Here is an 8,510-nt window from a genome sequence, read left to right as displayed (position 1 = left end):
AGTATGTATTTCAGTTGCCAGACTTAACAAATGAAAATACAAAGTACTCAGTTAAATTTGAATTTCAGCTGGGTTCACTGGCACACACCAGTAATCCCTGCAATTTAGGAGGCTGTGGCAGGAGGATTGCAAGTTCGAGGCCAGCCTCAGCAACTTAGCAAGACCCTGTCTCAAAATAAAAAATAAGGGCTGGGGCTGGGGCTCAGTGGCAGAGCGCTTGCCTCCCATGTGTGAGGCACTGGGTTTGAGTCTCAGCACCACATATAAATAAATAAAATAAAGGTCCATCGACAGCTAAAAAATATTTTTAAAAATAAAAAGGGCTGGGGATGTCATTCAGTGGTAGAGCATCCCTGGGTTCCATCCCCAGTACCCCCAAAAAACAAAAAAGATGGTCTGTCACACCAAATGGTCCTGATTTTGTCCTCTCCACAGCCCTGCCTGGAAGAGAGCTTCTTTGGGACAAGAACTATCTTAGAAGACTCTGGACTCTAGAACCTTCTGCCCAATGCTCTGAACATCCTTAGGGATTAGTCCTGATCCCAGGGCTGGTTTATCCTACAAAAGTTCTCACCTGATCCTTCCTTAGGACCCCTGGGATGGTTCCATTCTCTTTTCAGATGAAGCAAGTGAGGCCCAGAGGCTGAGTGTCTCCTCCTGGACTCCACAGCCGGTGGCATGGGAACCAAACCTCCACCTGTTGGGCTCCAGGCCCAGGGTGCCCCTGCCTCTAGGCTGCCTCTTCTCGTTGGTCTCCTCCTCCTCCTCCTCCTCCTCCTTCTCCTCCTCCCCACCCCCAGGGGCACTAGACCACCGAGCCACATCCCCAATGTTTTTTTTTTTTTTTGCTTTTTTTTTTTTTTTACTTTTTATTTTGAGACAGGGTCTTGCTAAGATACTGAGGCTGGCCTTGAACTTGCAATCCTCCTGCCTCAGCCTCCTGAGCTGAGGATTACAGATGTGGCTGGTCTTCTTCAGGTGTGGGTCAGAGAGTGGATGGGGGTCCTGGTCCCACCCCCAGCGAGGTAGGCAACAGGTCCTGGCTCCCACTGCCCTGGCTCCCAAGGACGCCTGAGTGAGGATCTAGCTGGAGGAAGGCAGGGTTTGCAGCCTGTCAAAGAGACGTCTGAAATGGCCCAGGGCAACTTCTTCAGCCTCCGAGAGTGTCTTGTCCACCTCTGCAGCTGGGCACCTGGCTGCAGCGCTGGTGGCTGTGAAGATCTACCGCTGGAACTTGAGAAAAGTGCCCGTCAGCTGGAGGTCAGGCCTGGTCACCTGCACCCCCCAGCTCTCCCACACCTGCCCTGGAGGCCCCCAGCCAGGGGCGGGTCTGCCCTGTGGCCAGGTCCCGTGGGACTAAGGATGGCCTCGGGGAGGCAGCCTGTCTCCTGTCCCCCACTGTCCTGCCCTGGTCCTCTCTGCCCACCCAGCAGATCTCTGTTCATCTGCACCCCACCTGCCCCCCAGCCCCACGCTCCAATCTCACGTGCCCTCAGCTCTGAGTACATCTGCCGCGGGGCGCTGGGCCCCTGGCTTTTGGGTCTCCACCACCTTCTGGTCCACCTGGATGACCCGCTGGCCAAGAGGAAGTAGGTGACAGGCTGGGGTGCTTGGGGGTGGCACATGATGAGAACTCTGGGCCTTTGGGAAAAAACCTGCAGGACTTGGGGCAGTGGAGATCTCGGGCTGATACCTGGGAGGTGACGGGCTGAGGAGAGAAAGAAAGCAGATTAATCAGCACCGTAAGAAAGTCCTGGCCTGGCCCTCCTTCCCAAAGCCGAGGGGTCACCCCCGGCTCAGCGCCTCCACTTCCGCACGCTCCGGCAGCTCTGAGACGCCCTAGCAGACGCCAGTCCACACTCGCCTGAAGCAGGCGGCGGCCCACATGTGTGTCAGCAGTTGAGTGGGTCAACAGAACGTGGTGGTCCGTGTAGAAGGACGTTGTTGTCTAAAAAGCAATGCAGGCTGCGGTGTAGCTCAGCAGGAGATAGGAGGCCCTGGGTCCCGTCCCCAGGGCGGCTGGGACAGAGCAGCACGAGGTCAACAGGTTGAGACTGAAGCGGAGAGCCCACAGCCGCCTCCCGGTGAGCTCCCGTGCAGATTCCAGCAAAGATGACCTCATCTGTGCCTCTTTTAAAGCTTCAGATTTTTTCTTTTAGGTGGCATAGGTAGGTACCGGGGATTGAACCCAGGGGTGCTTAACCACTGAGCCACGCCCCCAGCCCTTTATATATTTTGAGACAGGGTCTCATTGAGTTGTCTAGGGCCTTGCTAAATTGCTGAGGCTGGCCTTGAACTTGCTATCCTCCTACCTCAGCCTCCCAAGTGGCTGGGATCACAGGTGGGCGCCACATGCCCAGCTGAGAATCCCCTATTTTGAAGGGGTGGGGGTGCTTTGCTCTTTTCTTCCAAACAGCCTTCCATGCAGAATCTTATTTACAGAATGTAGATCTATGGCTGGAGTGGAAGTCACTCTCTGGGGCACTGATTTACAGATCTCTACTGATACCTCTGTCATTGCAAACTCTGGGGCCCACAGACCTTCTCGGTCCACAGATGGCCCTGGGCCCGAGGCTGCCTCAGGTGGGGAAATGGGGGTCCAGGGCGAAGTGTGGCTTTGTGAAGGGAAATGATCTTGACTTAAAAGAAAGAAAGTGAAAAGCAAAACTGCCCCTCTCATTTCCATGGTGATGCCATCAATAGCAGCCTGATTTGCATATGGCCTCAGAGAAGTCCGTTAATAACTGGTTTCCAGGGGCTCTCACTTGTTTTAGCCCAGGGTACTTTACCTCTGAGTCACATCCCCAGCCCTTTTTACTATTTATTTTGAGCCAGAGCCTCACCAAAATGATGCTGAGGCGACTTTGAACTTGCCATCCTCCTGCCTCAGCCTCCGGAGGTGCCGGGACTCCAGCTGTGTGCCTGTGGCTGGGCCTGGTGGGCATCACTCTTTAGTCTACAGGATGGGTGTGCTCTGTTCCTGTGGCTACTCCATTTATAGATCTCGCCCACAAGTAAAGGGTGGACTCTCATTTAAAGTCCAACTTCTGTGTCAGGATATTGAAATGGTGAAATGAAACACTTTCAATTTAATAAAGTGACATCAAGGTTACTCTGGGGACTGGAGGCTAAACCAAATGGAGATTCAAGGAGGAAACGGGGGGCTGGGGTACAGCTCGGGGTAGAGCATGTGCTTAGCACACACAAGGCCCTGGGTTTGGTCTCCAGCAACAGAAAAAAGAAAAGAAAGAGAAAACAGGAAGCTGTCGGCAGCCTGGTGCCAGCCTGGCTCGAGGCCCTCGGGATGACCCCACCTCCCAGTGGACTTGTCTCCAGGATAATTGGAAGTTCGGAAATTTGAGTCTCATCCCCAGGGACTGCAATCCCTCACACCTGAGGCCCAGGGGGCTGGTTTAGAGCAAGAAGACCACCTGTCCAGGGTAAAATCATGGCCTCCCAAAAGGTCACATTCCACGCCAGGTGCAGTGGTGCATGCCTAGCGACTCGGGAGGCTGAGACAGGAGGATCACAAGTTCAAAGCCAGCCTCAGCAACTTAGCAAGGCGCTGAGCAACCGAGTGAGATCCTGTCTCAAAATAAAAAAGTAAAAAGGGCTGGGGAGTGACTCAGTGGTTAAGTATTCCTGGGTTCGGTCCCCAGTGTCAAAAAATAAATAGATAGATAGATAGATAGATAAAGATAGATGATGTTTGAGCGCTTCTGAATGGGCCCTTATTTGAAAATGGAGTCTTTGCAGATGCAATCAAGTTAAGTGATTTACTTCTCCTCAGTAATCTATGCTGGATTAGGGTGGAGCCTAACAGAAGAGGACAGGAGACCCGGGTGGACACCTAGCAGAAGCCAAGAGAGAGTAAGGGACAGGCTTGCCTTGGAGCCTCCAGAAGGAGAGGGCCTGCCTGCAGCTAGACTCTGGACCGGCCTCCAACACTGCAAGAGAACACGTGCCTGCGTCTCAGCCTGCTGCTAAGGCAGCCACAGGGCACTTACACCACCCCCCAGAACGGTTCTGTAAAATCTTAGACCCCCACCTGAGGATCCGAACTGGCTTCAGAGCTACCTGGAGGCCACCCATCAAGGATCCTTTGCTGTTGCTCCTGCGACTTAAACTCTGTTTATTGGTAGCTGGGACTGAACCTCGGGGTGCTCTGCCACCGGACCACATCCCCAGCCTATTTTATTTTTTGTTTTGAGATGGGGCCTCTCTAAGTTGCCGAAGCTGGCCTCAAACTTGTGATCTCCTGCCTCAGCCTCCCAAATCGCTGGTGGTGGGTGCCACTGTGCCCAGCAAACTGTAGTTTAAATCTGTCTCCAGTCAGATATTCCTCCCTAGAAATGAGGACGTGGCTGTGACGTTTGCATCAGCCCGAGTCACCTCATCCCCTGCTCACCCTTAGCGTTCCCGCCATGAGCCGACTCTCACCACCCAGTCCTGAGCTCCTCCTCGGCACCCAGGCACCTCGGCCAGCCTCCTGCGGTCTGTATCTTATGGGAACCGGATCCCTCCTGCCCGGGCACCATCTTGGGTGGTGGCCTGTCCCCCAGAGCCTTCATGGACTGGGCTGAAGGTTGGCATCCTTGTGATATTTCTGGGCCATCTTCCCTGTCCCCTCCCTAAGCGACCATCTCTCCCACTCCTTGAAGGCTGGCCGTCACTCCCGCTTCTCCCGGGTGCCCAGGCTCCTCGGTTCCTAATGCCCAGGCCTCCTGCCCGCCTTCCGTTCCCACTGACGGGTTTCCTCCAGCAGACTGCACTTGATGGAGCCAACCCTCGCCGTGGCCCACACCAAACCCTGGGGTCATCTTCAGGGGCCTGTGCTTCCGTGTGTGTGTGTGTGTGTGTGTGTGTGTGTGTGTGTGTTACTAGGGATGGAACTCAAGGGAGTTCACCCAGAACTACACCCCCGCCTTTTTCTTTTTCTTATTTTTTAATTTTGAGACAGGGTCTCACTAAATTGCTGAGACTGTGATCCTCTTGCCTCAGCCTCCCAAGTCGCTGGATTCCAGGTGTGGGCCACCAGCCACGAGTATTTGCTGAATGGATGAAGGAGATCTACCCGTCAGTCAGTCTCTTAGTTATCAGGGCTTGGTCACCAAAAATCTGAGCAGCAGCCAGGGACTGAGGTTGTTTTGGAGGCAGGACTGCCCCTCCAGGTACTTTCCTGAGACCCAGACACCAGGTCTTTTTTTAGCGGCAACAAAGTGTTTGTTTTTACAGCAAATGAGGAAATGATAACTCAGTCCGTACCTCTTTCAAGTGAGACCTGCGTCATCACTGCCCGGTACCCGCCCAGGAAGTGGAACACAGGGGGATGCCCAGTGACCCAGGTGACATGGACAAAGAGAAGACCAAGCCACATCACCACCAGCGTTGTGGCCTGGTTGGTGGCTGCATTAGGGAAACTAAGAGATCGGTGGGGTGAGTAAGGCCTTCCTGAGCACTAAGGCCAGACCAGGGCCACACATCCCGGGGTCGAGGGACACAGATGGCTGTGGGAGCAGATGAGATGGCCCCCTGCAGGGGCCACTGGGTCCTCCCAGCCCATGCAGCCGGGCATCTCACCTGAGCTTGGATCTGGGGCTTCCAGACAAGCCGGTGGTTTTATCTTTTGTCTTCCTTTCCTTCCTTCCTTCCTTCCTTCCTTCCTTCCTTCCTTCCTTCCTTCCTTCCTTCCTTCCTTCCTTCGTGCTGGGGATTGAACTCAGGGCACTTAACCACTGAGCCACATCCCCAGCCATTTTTGATATTTTATTTAGAGACAGGGTCTCTCTGAGTTGCTTAGGGCCTCGCTAAGTTGCTGAGGCTGGCCTTGAACTTGCAATCCTCCTGCCTCGGCCTCCTGAGCTGCTGGGATCACCGGCGTGCGCCATGACTTCCTGCTCAGCCCATGGTTTTCTGACCAGGTTCAGGGACTTGGGCAGGAAATGCTGCTTCTTCAAGGACCACGTCCCCTACCGTCAGGTAACCATTTGTCTCCATTGTTCTCCTGCTGCGTCTGCCTGGTCAACCACTGGCTGCCCCCAGGGGTAAGTGTCCATTGACCCAGGCCAATTACTGCCCTGTCCCTGGCTCCCCCTCTTGCCATTCTCAGGGGGCGCTGCTGAGGCCTGGTGACTTCAGGAGCTGGTCTGAGGGGTGGCCCTCCTGTCCAGGGAATAGTGGGAAGGGCAACGGGGAGAGTCAGTGCAGGTGTCCCCAGACCAGCTGTGCTGGCCCTTGGTGGCGCCCTGTCTCCCCAGCCACCTTGAGTCAGCTCTGTGGCCTGCCACTCATGGTCCTGAGGATGCAGCCTGTGCCTCCCACCCCTCAGCTACGTGCCTGTCATTTCTCCAAGGGGACAAGGGTATTCTTTCTTAGTTCCCAGCAAAATCCCCATTCTCGAGTCGAGTCTGTTCTCGCTCCTGCTGGGGGTGGGTTGGGGGAGGACGTGAGGCCTGCAGGGGGACCCAGAAGAGGTCTCTTGGGGAGGCCGGTCTGCTGCCTACAGGCCCAGGAAGCAGTGCTTTCCCCTGTCGTCTCTGGGGAATGGATTCAGCTCCCGCGTCCCTGAGGAATCGCCTCATCTTCTCTGGATTTGGGATTCCAGGTCAGAGGAGGGCCATGGGCAGCTCCAGGGACATCTTCCCTGGGCCTTGGTGGGACCCAGGACTTTCCCGCCCCACCCCAGGCCTCTGGGGATCACCTGTGTACCCTTCTGTTGGGTGTCATTTCCTGGGAGATGCCCCTCTGTCCACCGGCTGAGCCTCTCTCCATCTGGCAGAGGGGAAAGGGCTGGTTACCTGCAGGTCACCTCTCGAGGGGAGTTTGGGGCGACCCCAGAGCCCTCCAGTTCCCCACCACACAGTGGCACTTTGTGACTTTGCCCGCCCAGGGCCAGTCTCCCCACAGCAGAGGGCCCTACCACCGCCTCCTGTTTCTCTCACATCCTGTTCCGGGAAGGGCCCCAGCAGGCTGCCTGGCCTGAGGGACGAGGAGGCCACAGAGATGGGAGAGCCCTCACCGCTGGCGGGACAGTGCAGGAACGGCCAAGGTGGAAGGCGCTGGGACTCCTGCCCTTCCCCTGCAGTGGACTGTGCACCCGAGGAGACCTGAGCCTGGCTTACTGCCGTATCCCCAGGGGGTCTCTCACTTGTGGGCTACTGGCAGAGGGGGGTCCTCCTTTCACAACCCGTTGGCTCCCCGTCCTCTACAGAAAGTCACTCCGGCCCTGTGGACCCCACTCCCAGCCCCCTGCAGGGCTCCAACACCAGGCTTTGCTCTGACCTCCTCATCTCCGCCAACCTCCCTTTTCCGAGGCTCCACTGTCACCTCCTTCATGAACTCTCCTGCTGGAAGGGGCCCATCCCCTGTTGTCCCCTCATCGTCTTCCTGATTACAAGGGGTCCTGGGTCCCATCCCCACTTCTCCCATTGGGCTCCTTCAGGCCACTCTGCAAAAGGAGCCCTGAGGCCCTTCTAGCTACAGTCCATCAGGACTTGCTCACTTAATCCTTCCGGCCACTCAGAGGAGTGGGACCTCCTCCCCATGTCTTGGATGAGCAAGCTGAGGCCCGAGATTGGCTGAATTCCTCGAGGTCTCTAAGCCTGTCCCCAGTGGTTGGCCAGGTCCCCTTGGGTGGAAGGGAGGAGGAGGTGCTGAGGACAGGCCCTTTTTCGTCCTTACAGAGGTCCTCACACTTTAGCATTCCTCTCAAGGGCTCATTAAAACACTCGCTGGGGCTGGGGCTGGGGCTGAGCGGTAGAACGTTCACCTAGCACGTGCGAGACCCTGGGTTCCTGGGTTCCTGAGCTCTTGCTCTACCACTGGACCTGAGTTTGACCCCAGCACTGCCCAAACAAGACAACAACACAAACAAACAGAAAACATTACTGATGTTTACAGTTCCCGGTGCAGGAGGTCTGGGCCTAGAGTTTGCATTTCTAACCTGCTTCCAGATGTTGCTGCTGGGGTCCAGGGACCTGTTAATTAACATATGCCACCTTCACCTGGGCCAGGCTAGTGGCCCTCTGCAGACTGAACACAGTTTGTCGGTTTTCCTCGGGGTGTCATAGGCAGCTCCCAGACCAGGACCTAGCACTTAGCACCTAATCTGTGTTCCCTCCTGGACTGCTGGGTCATGTGGTCAGCAGGGGCAGAGGTGCATGGGTGAGAAGCTCGGGAGAGGGGACTGTGGCCTGGAGAATCGCTCAGGGAGGCCTCTGGCAGCAGGAGGAGCTGAACTGGCCAAGTCTTCATGATCACATGAGAAGCCCCCAGCCCCAGGCCATCGGGCCAGAGCTGCCTGGATGGTGTCCAGGCAGAAATGCAGGGAGACGCTGGAGGATTTTCAGCCATGTCCCGGGCTCCTTCTGGCCTTCCCTTCTCAGTTCTCCATCCCAGCTGCATGTGAGAGACCCCTGGATGATTTAAAAAGTCTGGAGGGGCCGAAGGGGTGGCTTAGTGGTACAGTCTCTGCTTAGCTCCTGGGAGGCCCTGGATTTGATCCTCAATAA

At 55.9% G+C, this 8,510-nt stretch overlaps 2 long non-coding RNA genes across 3 annotated transcripts; one reads left to right on the top strand and one right to left on the bottom strand.

Annotated features, from left to right (window-relative positions):
• Positions 1–857: 857 nt before the first annotated feature.
• On the bottom strand, positions 858–6,771 carry LOC114082868 (uncharacterized). Of its 2 annotated transcripts, XR_011705087.1 has the most exons (6): positions 6,701–6,761; positions 6,337–6,452; positions 5,581–6,162; positions 3,888–3,947; positions 1,865–1,948; positions 858–1,708 (listed from the first exon to the last, which is right to left on the bottom strand). It is a non-coding gene; the product is annotated as an uncharacterized lncRNA (long non-coding RNA). The 2 variants fall into 2 exon arrangements; XR_011705088.1 differs by lacking the exon at positions 6,337–6,452 and having other exon boundaries at positions 6,701–6,771.
• LOC139702456 (uncharacterized) lies at positions 5,051–6,012 on the top strand. The gene is made up of 3 exons (XR_011705086.1): positions 5,051–5,171; positions 5,276–5,436; positions 5,922–6,012. It is a non-coding gene; the product is annotated as an uncharacterized lncRNA (long non-coding RNA).
• Positions 6,772–8,510: the final 1,739 nt, after the last annotated feature.

This window comes from Marmota flaviventris, chromosome 17, assembly GCF_047511675.1.
Source record: "Marmota flaviventris isolate mMarFla1 chromosome 17, mMarFla1.hap1, whole genome shotgun sequence".
NCBI lineage: Eukaryota > Metazoa > Chordata > Mammalia > Rodentia > Sciuridae > Marmota > Marmota flaviventris.
This window is presented reverse-complemented; position numbering and strand designations above follow the sequence as displayed.